Source organism: Mercenaria mercenaria, chromosome 8 (genome assembly GCF_021730395.1).
Source record: "Mercenaria mercenaria strain notata chromosome 8, MADL_Memer_1, whole genome shotgun sequence".
NCBI lineage: Eukaryota > Metazoa > Mollusca > Bivalvia > Venerida > Veneridae > Mercenaria > Mercenaria mercenaria.
The window spans coordinates 72,772,220-72,786,978 of NC_069368.1; the positions used below are offsets into that span (position 1 = coordinate 72,772,220).

General features: G+C 33.3%; 1 protein-coding gene across 5 annotated transcripts in view; it reads right to left on the bottom strand.

Annotated features, from left to right (window-relative positions):
- LOC123566097 (protein 4.1-like) overlaps window positions 1-14,759 on the bottom strand; it is an 84,869-nt gene that overhangs the window by 37,981 nt on the left and 32,129 nt on the right. The window lies entirely within an intron of this gene.

Below are 14,759 nucleotides of genomic sequence, written 5' to 3' on the forward strand. Positions count from 1 at the left end.
TTGAAATTAGTGATTGGAGACTGGCGATTTAGGAGGAAATGTTATTTTAGAGAAATTGTGGACAACGGACATCTGATGATCCTAAAACTCATCACGACTAGATCCTGCTCAGGTGAGCTAAAATCAAGTCTGGTCATCTACAGTAAACACAATGACCATTTAAGTAAACAGCATACTTTCATTTCAGGTTTTCTGCAGACAGTAGTATCTTCCTCTGCAGTTCCTTTTTATGTTTAGTTTTTGTTGGGCTTAACTTCGCACCAACACAAATTATGGTCATGTGGCGACTTTCCAGCTTTCGTGGTGGAGGAAGACCCCATGTGTCCATCCGTGCATTATTTCATCACGGACAGGCACCTGGGTAGAACCACCAACCTTCGGTACACCAGCTGGATGGCTTCCATACATGAAGAATTCAACGCCCCGAGTGAGGCTCGTTTACAGTCACAGACTGTTAATAATGCTATGCAGCATTATGGTCACCCTTAATAAACAGAAGGCTACATAAAGTCAGCCATAGTAAAGATTCAGGTACAACTCCAGTTGAGTTAGTAGGTGTAATGTTCAATGGCAAACTGTGCTAGGTCATTTAATGCAGTTCCCTCAAAAAGACTTATTTTTTACATGTACACAGTAATTACCAAGGAAACCATGCAAAGTACTTACTGGTAGTAAAGGTATCTATACTAAATAATAATCATTTACAGAAGATAGAAGATCTTTGTTCATCAGTTCGATTCCAACAATTCCAAACTTCATATACCTTCTGCAGTCTAATTCTCCTTGCAACAATTTTGTGACTGCTTATGTTTTTGGACATAATATTTCAAGCCTTGCTGAGATTCAGAAATGTTTTAAATTCACAAGTTACAAAATGTGCAAACACAATTAAACAGTGCTCACTCAAGCACCTAGCTTGACTTAACACAGTCTTATTCCTGCAATTAATGTGGAAGCCACCAGATTTCTTTGATTTTGTTTATTTACTTCAATGAAACCCTCAATATTTTGAGCATTTTACACATCCCCTTGTGACCTTGGTCTACATGTACTAGCAGTTTACTGTGTAAGCAAGAATAAACCCCTTCCTGCATAATTACCAAACCTTCAATATATCAAATTTGAAGAAGAGCTATTGTCATCAGCATATTACATTTACACCTAATGTCAACATATTTTTCTTCTAACTTTAAATACTTGACAAAATATGAATTAAAATGCATTTCTGTATATCACTTTAGCATTCTGAAGCCTTTCTGAGGGAACTTGTAACGTCACTAGCAAATGACACTTGGATGAAAGGTGATTGTTTAGTCCATTCGAGTGAATATATTAGTGCTTTGAGTCTACAAGGCTACATTAGAGTGAAGATATATAGTTTGTTAGTAAACTTCATGGTGTTAAAAGATTACAGACACATTATCAATGTAAAAACTTTATTGAACAATAATGAACTTAATGTATATGACACTGAGTTAACATTACTATGATAAAAAGTTAACATTAGTAAATATAAATATGTTTAAGTCGTTGCATTCAAAAAGGATCTAAAATAAGTTAAGGTGGATGTTAAAACAAAGCATCACAATATGCATGCACTCGGAATATGGACTAAACAAAAACTAACATCAAGCAATATCTAACTATAAATAAAAGTTACAGCATAAAACTGTTGCAAAACAAGTATTAAAACTGTATAAATACAAGTCAAAAAAGAATACCACTTTTTATTTAACCTTTTAACTCTTACCCTGCTAAATTTCTGTAATGAACTTGTTCATCTTTCAATTTGGACAGTATCATTAGCTGTTAAAAGGGTGCTTTACCAAAAAGATATTGACTGAATGGCGAACAGTGCAGATCTTGGTCAGACTGCACAGATGTGCAGACTGATCATGATCTACACTGGTCGCAAAGGCAGAATCAATGGTGTCCAGCATGGTCAGGGTTAAGTAAGACATATCTTGTTTGACTGCCATTCTTCTCTTTCCTATCATGTTTTACATTTTGGAATTTAGCCCAAATTTATTAGATATAATTTCTTTAACTTTTTGCCTACTTCGATAAATCTTCTGTTACAAAAAATTACTTAAAAAGATTTCAATTTAAATATATAATAGAGTCCCGCATGAACGTGCTAGGAGGCATGAGGAGTGTTGCACATTTTATTACCTCCCATGAAATTACTCAACCAAACCAAGTCTGCTAATATTTTGCTTGGTTGTTCTGTTTCTTTATCTAACCCATTTTCGCCAGAACTTTCCGTTACTGAAACCACCAGATTCTAATATTTCACATTTCTCGTACTTGACCTTGAGAAAGTACAGATGCTATTTAACCATTCTTACATAAATGAGATCAATTACTGGCTCAGATTGCAGACACCATTGTTACATAAATGAGATCAATATTACTGTCTCAGTTTATTTATTTTATTTTGTTGGGTTTAACGTCGCACCGACACAATTTTAGGTCATATGGCGACTTTCCAGCTTTAATGGTGGAGGAAGACCCCAGGTGCCCCTCCGTGCACTATTTCATCACGAGCGAGCACCTGGATTACTGTCTCAGGTTGCAGAACCCAAATTTAAGTCTTTTTTGTAAAGAACCTTTTCTTTTTGTTCAGACTGACAATGTAACCATCTGCAGACATACAATCTTTAAAATTCAAGGTCGAAGTCTCCTTGTCAAATCAGAACTAGTGACTTTCACATTATGTAAAAGCTAAAAAAAAGTGGTATTGTTTTATGAATTATCATTTTAACAAATTGGATACATTTTGGCAATATATATCAGGCAATAACAGACATAAGCACCTATAAAACTTGAAAATAAAATATGTCTAAAATTGTAAAGTAATTTCTTTAAATATATTTTTATATTATTTCTTATTACTTCAATTATATTTAAGACTTTCATTTTATTATGTAAACCAACTTGGGTTCAATGAATACCTTACACAAATAGATTACATAATGATCACTACTGTAGAGGAGATTCTAAAAACATTGTAAAACAGCTTTTTCAGTAAACCTGAGTGGTTCTTAAGTTTATTTCTAAAAAAATTACGAGAATAGCATCCTACACAGGGTCTAAATAAACAGTCACAAATATGAAGTCAACCAGACAAAATTGTTATTTCCTCAAAAAAACAGACTTGTTGGTAACAAGTTTGCATTTGTTTCCATGCAATTGTTTTTTGTTCAGTTAAAAATCTATCATCTACTTTAATTAACAATCCCTCTTGTATCAAAGACCAGTCCAATATCATTAAATGTAACTTGTCATCATCTTCATAATGACCATCTAGACTAGGGTATCCTATTATAGCATATCATGGGGGAGTGCCCTCAGGCTATAAGCTGGATGTTTCACATCCCTTACTATAACCACCAAAGCAACATATTTCAAAACCTTTTCATTTTCACAACAGATAATGGCTTCAAAAGTCCCAGTTTGAACCCTACAAATTTTCATTTTCATTTTGAAATGCACCCGAATGCACCAAATGAGTAATTTAAGCCAAAATATTTTTGTGTAAGGTTCCCAATACCCCACAGTGTTAGCGGCTACATTTCCTGCATTCTTTCTTTGCCGCTGTTAACATCTCAAAAAAAATTCTAACAACATAATTTTTTGGCAGGAACCCTTGGACTAAAAAATACTTTTATATACTATATTGTTGTATGTCTTCTTGATTTATAATATGTACACATGTTATCTGTTCTAAAAATTGAATAAAACCGACTCTGTATGCAAATAGTAACTATCATTTTCTAGTCTGCATGCAAAATTTTGACACATTTTCATGCACTAAAATAACAATGCCAGTTTTGGCTATAAATGGTAAACACTTTCTTTGAATTCAATTACCTCCCTTGAAAACCAAAAGAAGAGCAGCCATTTTTACTGGCAGCAATTTTAAGAATGGAAACCATTAAAATGAAACAAAATAAGCTAAAATTTAGAAACTTTCTAAAAAAGACTGTAACCATCATTACTGATTTATTTGTTTCTATAATAATTCTATCATCAAGAAAATATTTGGAAAGGGAGGTAATTACAGGTTACAAAAGCATTAGGAGCTGCCAAAGTTAAGCATGCATTTGGCTCTGTGTTAGGCTGTACATCTAAAGTTATATGATCCTAATGTGTCACAAAAGTTGCGTAGGAGACAAACCTAATGTTTTTGTCTATTTTCTACAATAATTCTTTTCTGTCAGAAAAAGCAAAAGTTTCAAATTACCCCAGTAACTCACCTTCCTAATACATGCTAACATATTACAGATAACTAGTGGTATAATATCATGGCAGGGAAAGATAAATTACCAATTACAGTAATTATCTGAAACAATGAACACCCTGTGATTTCTATATTCAAGGTTAACCTTCAAGGACTTTTCTGAGATATAGCTTCATTTTGCTGAAACCTTCTGTGGAAGTTAACGAAAGTGACGTTTTTTCAAGAAACATTTCCAAAGCTTGTATCCTGCTATTAACTACTGTCAAAAATCTTAGTTACGTAATGGTAGTCAGTTAATTTATCCATTTATCTAAGATAAATATAAAAATATTTCTTTGTTCTGCACAATTTGCTGACAACTTCCTCACATGAATCAGATGTGGAGGAGAAACAACTCTCAGTTAAAGACAGCATTAACCTTGCTACGGGGTCAAATGCACAACCTCTAAACTGTCTCTTGATTGGTACTATCCCATTTCATGTTATATCATCTTCAGAATCCAAAAGGGTTGGATGGTGCCCAAGCCTATTAAGACCAGGGAACCAACATATCCCAATTGATTCTGCAGAAATTTTAACAGGAAAAAAAAACTACTAAAAATGAATATAGTGTCCATCAACATCATTATGAAATGCACCAGAATGTCAACAATATTTGTTCATGCTGACATTACTTTCTTTTCAATTTTCCCTTAAGGACCATAATACTTTTACACTTTGCCATGGAACAAACATAATTATATTAAAAGGTGTTTTAAAAGCATGCAAGTACCAGAATCTCTTTGTTAACATTATGTTCACTCTTCTGTTAATGGTCCTTAATTTTGTGCTAAACCAAAACACAGAAAACATTTAATAGAAACATAACCGAGACCTATCATTAACAGTTGCTGTTATCTTCCAACTGACAAAGGCTTGAATACAAAGTATCAGAAAATCAGTTTCAATTAAGAGATTTTAATAACATTGTTATCATATATGGAATATTATATTTATATATGTGGATCCTAACACCTACATCTTTCTGTAATGACTGTATGATTAGATCAACAATATACTTAAGTAGCAATCCACATTAAAGCTGAAATGTTCTATTCTGAGTTTCATTTGATTTAATGGTAGGAAACTTTTCCCAATGCATCTTCTTTACAAAAACTATAATTTCAGACAAGCCTAGGTATTCAATTCATTATATACTGAAAGGTCACATTTTTCTCCTGAATGAATAAAATCTATTCTAGTGCAGTAGTGGCATAAATTCCTTACTTAATGTCAAGGAAAGAGAAATACAAAAACGCACAATTATTGTTAGTCTATACAAAAAAATTGTAAAAAATTAAAATGGCAGCTAAATGATTTTATTTCAATTATCTGTGTTTCTTTTTATTTTTAGCTAGTTTTGTTTTTTTTTTTACTTTAAAGCACTGAATGATGTACTATTTAATATTTTATAACAATGTTACAGCCTGAAACTTTTGTACCTGAATGTCACATCGTGGCATATAACACTTCAGATTTTTTTTGCTATTAACATTTAAATTTTTTTTAAATCTTTTTTATTAGATAGATTTTAAAAGTCTGAAAACCTATATATTTTTAGTAAGGTCATAAAATGGAATAAAGTGCTTAAGTGATCATAAATTTTTGACCCAAACATACAGTTATGGGTTAACTACTAGTAACATCCTCACAAGTTAAATATATTAGGTTTATATATAATTTCTATATATAACAAAAAAATATAGATACAAAAATTTGAACATATCAGCAAATAAAATTTCATTAAGCATCATAGACCATCTTGATACTAGAACATTTCCTTTTAATTTAACATCTGAGACAGATAACAGTTATGTACTTCAGAAATGGATGAGACAGGTTTACAATAATATTAGCATTAGATGAACAAAATGGACACTAAAACTGAGACAGATTTCGAACAGTTGTATATCAAATAAATAAATTTACATATTGCACATTACATTTGTATGCTGGATAAAGATTGTAAATAAAAATGTGTGTAAACACATTCTTTAAGTAAACATATTTAAATATCACATTTATAATACATCATAAATAAGTTAATGTTTTATATACATGTAGATAGTTACATTTATCAATGATAATTGAGCCGTGCCATGAGAAAACCAACATAGTGGCTTTGCGACCAGCATGGATCCAGACCAGCCTGCGCATCCGCGCAGTCTGGTCAGGCTCCATGCTGTTCGCTAACAGTTTCTCCAATTCCAATAGGCTTTAAAAGCGAACAGCATGGAGCCTGACCAGACTGCGCGGATGCGCAGGCTGGTCTGGATCCATGCTGGTCGCAAACCCACTATGTTGATTTTTTCATGGCACGGCTCATATATTTAAGTCATATAATTATATAGCATCATCATGTTTTACAAGTGAGCTTCACGATTAAACAGACATCTCAATAACCTTGACATCATTATCATTATTTTTAAATTTTGCTTATAGTAGAACACCATTATATCATATATTGAATGATAATAATCATTTTATTAAAACTTTCTTTCCAAAACTTTATCACATAAAGATTGCAAGAAGACAACAAATGCCACTTTCAATGCAGACGGACAAACTAAAAGACAGACTGTATCATCTAAAATTATGCAACAAAATAACAAAATTATGGTAAATGCCCTCTGACACAAGACAGTCTTAATTCTAACTACATTATGGATCAGAACTAAGATTTGTCTTATCTAAGGGTATATAATTACCAGTTTATCCACTCTTTCCCATGTATAAAGCATGTATTTTATTTTACTCTTATGAAAAGTACAATTTATGTCTTGATCCACCTTTTTATTCTTTCTCAATTTCATTTTGTTAATGTTCCATGTAAACTGAAGATTTAATAACCATTTCATTTCAGTATCAGTATCAAATCTTCCATAAAAAGAGTATTATCTTAAGAGCTATGTTATTTCATTTTGTTATTAAAGGTTAACTTTCTCCTTAAAGACTTAAGACAATTTTACCCCCAAAGTAAGGCATCTGACATACGGTCAGTTCATTTTATTTATCCCACATAAGGCAACAAAAACACAAGCACTGCGCCAAGTGCAATAGCTGCTACAGCTTGAACAACAAACATCGTCTCATTTGCCTGATCATGTACATTAATTTCTGGAAACTTTTCTTGCATCAAAGCAGCCAGGACTGTTTCCCCATCATCACTGTGTCTTCTAACACGAGAATATATTTCAGTTTTTCCATAGGAATTACCAGTATTTATATCCCTACTCTGCAAGCCTCCAGCATTTGTTTGTTCATCATCAATTTCAAATTTCTGTCTATCTTTATGGTCATTTTCACTTAAACCACTTAATTCCTGAGTTTCATCAGGAAAATATTCCTCAACATGTTTATGTCTCTTCAGTAGTTTTCTTTTACAAAATTGTCTCAGCCTATGTTTTCCTTGCAAATTTTCCTGTTGATCTGGTGCACTATTACTCTGAAGTTCTTCAACAGTTGTATTATTTTGAAGAAAGTTTTCATCCATACCTCTGTCAGATTCTAATGCATTACCTTCATTCATTTCAATAGAAGGGTTTTCCTTACCTGATGGTAAGCTTGCAAAACTTTTGTCAAACTTATCATGAATAGACTCAGAATATTTAGGAACATGTCCTTGAGGATACGAGCTTTCTCCATAACAAAGTGTCCAGTTTTTCTTGAGGTTAGCTTCTTTATTAAGATTTTCCTCACTGAGTAACATTTTAGAAGTTGGCACACTTGAGTGAAAAGGGATTTTAGTTTGGCAGGACTGCCAAATATATTTCTCAGCATTGTGTTCAATTATTTTCTTGTCATTACCTTTTAGAAAGACTGATTCTTTTATATCCTTTTTCTTATCAATACAGTCCCTGCTGACCTGTTTCTTTTCTTCTTTTTCTTTGTTTGCAACACCAATAGAGATATGCTGAGTTTCCATATCACACGTTGGTAAGTTTGCAACTGTTACAGACTTTTCAACTTTCTCTTCAATGTTTTCATCTAAATCTGATGTACTGCTATGACAGGATGGTTTTCCATGACTTGGACCTAAAGGATAACATAAAGACTTTTCAATCACTTCTTCAACTACTATATTTGTCTCATTTTTATCTGTCTCTATTGTTTTTCTACCTGCTTGTCTCACATCTTTAACAACTTCTTTTATAACACTTTTACCATTATCACAATTCTCAACTGATTCATCATCAAACCTTGGTACCTGATGATCAGTTTGTGTTTTTCTATTCTGTTGATATTGGATTTTCACATTATTCAGTTTATATTCTGTCACATACTCATATGTCACCGTCTTAATCTTCGGACATTCAGAGTCTGAGTCTTCATTAACAGTGAATGTATATTTAGTTACTTGATCTCTTGGCTTGCTTGTAGAAGGTAAATGTTTTTTATTTTTATGATGGTTCCTGCTCAACTCTGTTTCTGCACTTTGCGAGTCTTTCATAACTGAGGCACATGATATTTGAGAATTAGTTTCTGACAGTTCAGCTTTGTTTGCAGAACTATCAACAGGACCTTTTCCATTCAAATCATTTACTGCAGTGAAAGCAGCGTTAACTCTGTTGACAACATCTATCTTTTCATCCTGATTAGAACTATTTTCTCTTAACTGGTCATTGTCCCTACATATATTAGCTTTTTCAGTTTTTAGTTCTGCAACACACGAAGCAGAATAGGAAAAATCAGGGTTTTCAGGCTCAGCATAACCCGTTTCTCTGGAAGTTTCAGCTTTGTCACTCGTTTTATTGTCTTTATCCATAGATATTTCTGGACAACTTTCTCTAAAACTATCAGAACTATTCTTTTTATTTATATTTTCTGAGAAATTTATCTCTCCTGTTGGGGATGTTAGCAATATAGTTGGAATAATGTTATCTTCATTTTTTCTTGTTTGACTACTTTTAATCACTATTGGTATATTTTCACTGGTAGCTCTCTGTTGTGTAGAAACCCTGACTAATGTTGGTCTTGCACCTGAAGCTGACTTTCCACCAGAAACAGGCTTAATGATTTTTGGAGATTTTCTGGTAGAAGAGTCCAGTTTACTACATTTGTCACCATCACTCAGTGCCCCGTCATCACCTATGTGCTTGTTATAATCCTCTGCCCTGTCAGATAGTGACCTGTCTTCACCCAGTGGCCTGTCCTCACCTAGCGGTCTGTCATCACGTATTGGTCTGCCATTACCCACTGTCTTGTCATAACCTAGAATCCTGTCATCACCTAGATCCCTATCATCACCTAGCACTGTTTCACAACCTATTGCATTATCATTACCAATTAGATTTGAAGAAATGGTGTCATCTGATCTTGAACTGGCTAAGCCGATATTTCTTGGCTCTGTATCAAATAAGCATGTAATGAAGTCTTCAATATATTTCATTTTTTCATCTTCATTGCAATCAGTTCCTCTATTGGCAAACAAATGTTTCCGCAATCCTAAATTGTTACTTGATTTGTAAACAGGTAAATTTTCTTCAAACCGAACGCGCCTTTCTAACAAATTTGGTTCACTTTTAGCTTTGGTTTTTAGATTCGACCTAACTGGAATGTGTGGAGTATCATCAATTATGTCTGGAACTTTACTGTCATGTAAACCATCAGCACTTCTGTTTGTTTTGTGCAATTCACATGCTCCCATTCCATGATCAAAATTTTTGAAATTGCATTCACATAGTATTGAGGTACTTTCCTGTTCTTTCTCTCCCATCTTATATGACTTGACATCTTCAAAACTGCAATCTATGGCAAACTGTTGCATTGCATTAACATCTTTATAATAATCTTCACTACTAAAACCATCAGACTCTGGATTTACAGTTAATCCAGGCATTTCAAAACATGCAAGTTCTATCTCGTCTCCAGATTCAGAATCTGTTTCACTTGGTCCAGAATCAGAATCAGAATCAGATTTTTCTTCAACATTAAAATCAATATGTTGTAATTCTAAGCTTTGATGATTCAGTGAATCTTCATCTATTTGCACATCACCAAGACCTAATGATTCTAACTTTGAGTGCAAGGTTTGCCGATCGTTTAATGCCAAGTAATTATCTTTTTCTACTTTTAAAACTTCTGTTTGTAATTTGTCAGTTTTCACACAATCTAGCACATCTTGATCAGTTGCATTATTAGTTAAATCTACTGAAGTCTCTGATATTTCAGCTTGTAAATGTAAGTGATCTTCACTTTGAAATTTGTTTTCCATTTCTGCATTTTCCTTGTCTTGCAAACATTCATTACCCATTGTTTCAGGGAGGTCATTTCTGTGGGCAACTTTGTTCAAGTGCATTTCATCAGAGCACTCTGCATTATCTAAAACCCTGACTTCATTAGTGATAGCTCCATCACTTGTTTCCAGCTCATCACTTACACTTTTTATTTCTTCATCTTTTTCCTTCAGTTCTCTATTAAATTGAGTTTCCAAACTTGACTCTTCTGACTTGACCATTGGCTGATCACTCCAAGGTCCCTTTTCAATTAAAGTTTGAAACTCTTCATCCTTTTCATTTTCATCATCCCCATCTTTTCCTTGACTATCAGTTCCTTGTACATTAGGTTTCCCACTTTTTATATATTTCTTCCAAACTCTCTGGCATAACAAATCTACTTGTTGAGCATTTTCAAGCATTTTTATTGGATCATCTTGTTCATCTACACTTTTCTCAATATCATTATCATCTTTTCCGTCTGCTTCAGTACCAGTTAAATTTGTATCAAGATAAGAAAGGGACAGATCAGTCGACTTTGTGGTGTCTTGTGGCTCAAAGTCTAAAACAGATACAATATATTTAGATGCTTTTTCTTTCTTCTTTACATTTGTCTTCTGTGGTGAGGATTTAAGGCCTCCTTCAATCCAACCAGAGGGGCATGGATTAATCATATGAATTACACCAGGCAGAATTTTCTTCTTTTGCCCTTGTGCATGATGTAATACATGGCTGGCAGAAGAAGTTGTACTTTCAAAGCTTTGATCAGCATTGGTGACAGATCTGTCTTTAGGTTTTGAACTCTGGTCAATAACATCTGAACTAGTATTTGGAGTACTAGTATAAATAGTGTCATCAGGTTTTTCTTTATTGAATTTTCTGTAAATTTCTGAAGGGTGTTTTTTATTGTCTTTATCAACAGTTTCAGGGAGAACTGACTTTTTTCCATGGATTTCTGGGTTCTGAAATGATTTGATGTTGCCCATTATTATATCACAGCTTTGTTCTGTATCTTCTAGTTTATCAGTTTCTGTTAATAGAGCATGATCATCTTTTCCTATATTTTCTGTTGACATAACAGACATTCTTTTACTAAATGTACCACCAGAATAATGCTTATTATCTGTGAAAACTTTGCTATCTTTGATAACAACTGGACTTTTCTCACTATTCTTTAAGGTATTTTCATCTTTATTTTTGAATTTATATGTATTTTGTGCTTGTTTTGGAACCTGTTTTTGTGCATTTGAATTTTCATCTTTATTACTTACAGTATAAACATTTTCTTTAACAGAATTTGTCTCTTTTATTCTGGATTTTGTTGCAAGGTTATGTGACAGAGCTGGTTGTTGTACTTCCGGTATTCTTTCATCACTTACTGTAGCATCAATGTTATCAGAAGTATCATATAAACTCTTTTTAGAGATGTCAGGCTTACTCTTTGACTCTGTTGAATAAGGTGTCAACAAGGAGGCATTCTGGGCTAAATGGCCTTCTTCAGATTCAGACAACTCCCTTTTAAATGCTTTGTCATGGCTTGCTTTGTCAATTCTTAAAGTTTCACCTTTATCTTTTAATACAACAGGATATGGAGATTGCTGTCCTATTTCTTCATTATTCTTTTCACTCATTTTCTCTTCAATAAACACTTTACTTCCTTGAATTATTGGAGTTTCAGATCTTTTGATTGGTCTTTCATCAGTTTCAGACTGGAAAACCAACCGCTTTTTAATTTTATCTGTATCAATATGTAAATCCTGTTTAGTATCTGGATATAAATCAAATTTAACTGGTGTGTAAGCTTCTTCTTTCATTGATTCTACTGACAAAGATTCCAGTTTACTCTTTTCCTTTTCTGTTGCAGAAATTTCAACCACAGCTGTAACCATCTGTTGCTTACCATTAGATTCTTTCTTTACCTTTTTAACTTCTGGTGTCAGCGTAAGTGATTCTTGCATCTCATGATCATTCACACTTTCATCTGCACTGTGATTGGCTAGTTTGTCCTTGTCTTTATGTTCCTCTGACACTACATTACCCCCAAAATTTTCATTAAAAAAGTTTTCATTTAATACATTTTGTGCCTTAAGAGAAGTTTCTTGGGATGGTGAATACAAAATGCTGCCATCAAAAAGTTTTGGTTTCTGAAAAAAATCCATTGTTTCTCTACCATTAGTGTTCACATCTTCAGATTTAGGTTCTGATTGAAAATCTTTATGAACTACTTTAACTCTATGTCGGTTATATGGTTCTTCATCGTAAACTTCTATTTCAAATGAATTTTTAGGTTTGTTTTTGTTATTGTCATTTTCACTCGTTTCACTACAAATTCTTCCAAAGTCCTCAAAACTTTGTTCTTTTTTGTTTATTGATCGCTGTTTTACATCCGGTATTTGTTTTTCAGCACTACCACTAGGACAGCTTTGTAAATTGTTCTGACTCACTCCAACTAGTCTAACATTCTGGTTGTCTTGGTTAATATTTGGGGAAATTTCATTCTCTTTGCTTTTATTCAAATTACTGATGTCATGTCTGTTTGCTCCTGTTTTCTTTTTAGATTTTAAAGCTACTGATGGAACAACTAAATTTGTACCAGACTGTAAGGATTTTTCTTCAACAGCACCTTCAAATTCACTTGAGTCTGTAGATATTGTGTTAAACCTCTCCAAGTCATCATCCATAGAATGCCTTTGATGTGATAAGAAGTTCTCATAATGACTACTGCCTGTTTCTATCTTAAAAGCACCTTTGTCCTCTACATTTAATTTTGTTCCCTTTAAGTCTAAATCGCTAGATGCACTTGAAAGAGCACTGAATCTTTCTAATTCCTCATCATCCAGCTTTAAGCTTTCTGTTCCATTATTTGAATTATCATCAAAGGTGAGTTTATACAGGCATGACAATGAGCTACTTTCTACACGTTTCATTATATCCATTTCAACCCCTTCTGTCTCTAGCTCTGAAATAACCCCTTGTTCAGGATCCGAAATGACATAAGAAGTATTATGGACAGATTCTCCATCTTCTAATGAAGACAGAGACAAAACTTTAACAATGTTTTCTGGTTGCTTAATATGATTATCTACATCAGAGTTTAGACCTTCATTTCTATGAACACATTTTGATGGCTCTGGCTTAAAATGATGAACTTCTTTTGTTTCTTGACTGTCATTAACATTTAATATCACTGTTGTTATTTCCTTCTGTGTTTCTGCCCTTTCGACAGAAAAAACTGTTTGATTACTATATAGTTCAGATCTTATATCAGTATTTACATCTTCTGGACTATAAACCTCATTCAAAGCAGTTCTGTAAGGACTAACTGCTGTATTATCATCAGCATAAACTGGGGTTTTCAAACTTTGTGGATTTCTACTGACCTTTTCAGGAGTCAGAATATACATTTTCAGTTCTTCTTTTAAATCTTTGCCCTCTTGTAGCACTAAATTATTGTCTTCTTGACAAGCTTCAATTGAACTGGCATCTGTTTTGACAGATACATTGAACTCTGTTTTGTCAGTTGAAGTCATAACTGTTTTTTCAATTAATTTGGTACCTGTTTTGTCACTTAAATGGGTACCTGTTTTGGCAGTTTTTTCATTACTTACTTTCTTCTGTTTATTAATTTTGGCATAAACTGGCATTTGAGCAGACACTTTAAGTTTGGCTTTTAACAAATCTTGTGAACTGGACCCTTGTAAGTCCTTTGGCATGACGCCTGATGTGTCTTTAGTCTCATAATTTTCTTTGACATTCTCTAACAAGTTAAATGGTTTGGCCTGTTGTTTAGTTTTGGATTTAAGTGACATGGATTGGTTTGAAGGAAGGTTTGTGTTTTGGTTGGTTTCAGACTTCTGGTTTTCTTTAAAATACTTACTTTTCCTACCATGAATTTTTATTTCAGATAAAGGTTTTTCATGCTTCTGTTGAATTTTGTCATTTATATCAGGAATTTCTGCATATAAATCATTTGTATTAGACTGATCATTCCTCATTTTTTCTACTTCATTTTTAACTTCATCAATTTCTGCATAGATACCTTCAGATTTTGGTGGACCAATTTCATCATAATGGCTTTTAGGTATTTCTGAATATATTACTTCTGCTGAAACACAGTGAGAAAGCGGTTTGGACTCTATATCTTTGGAATTTTTGTCATTCTTTTTTAAAGTTTGAACACTCCCAACCCTACTATTTATCCCTTCAAGACAATCTTTACTGGTATCATAGTCACCATGTGAAATAACAGATTCAAAAGATGA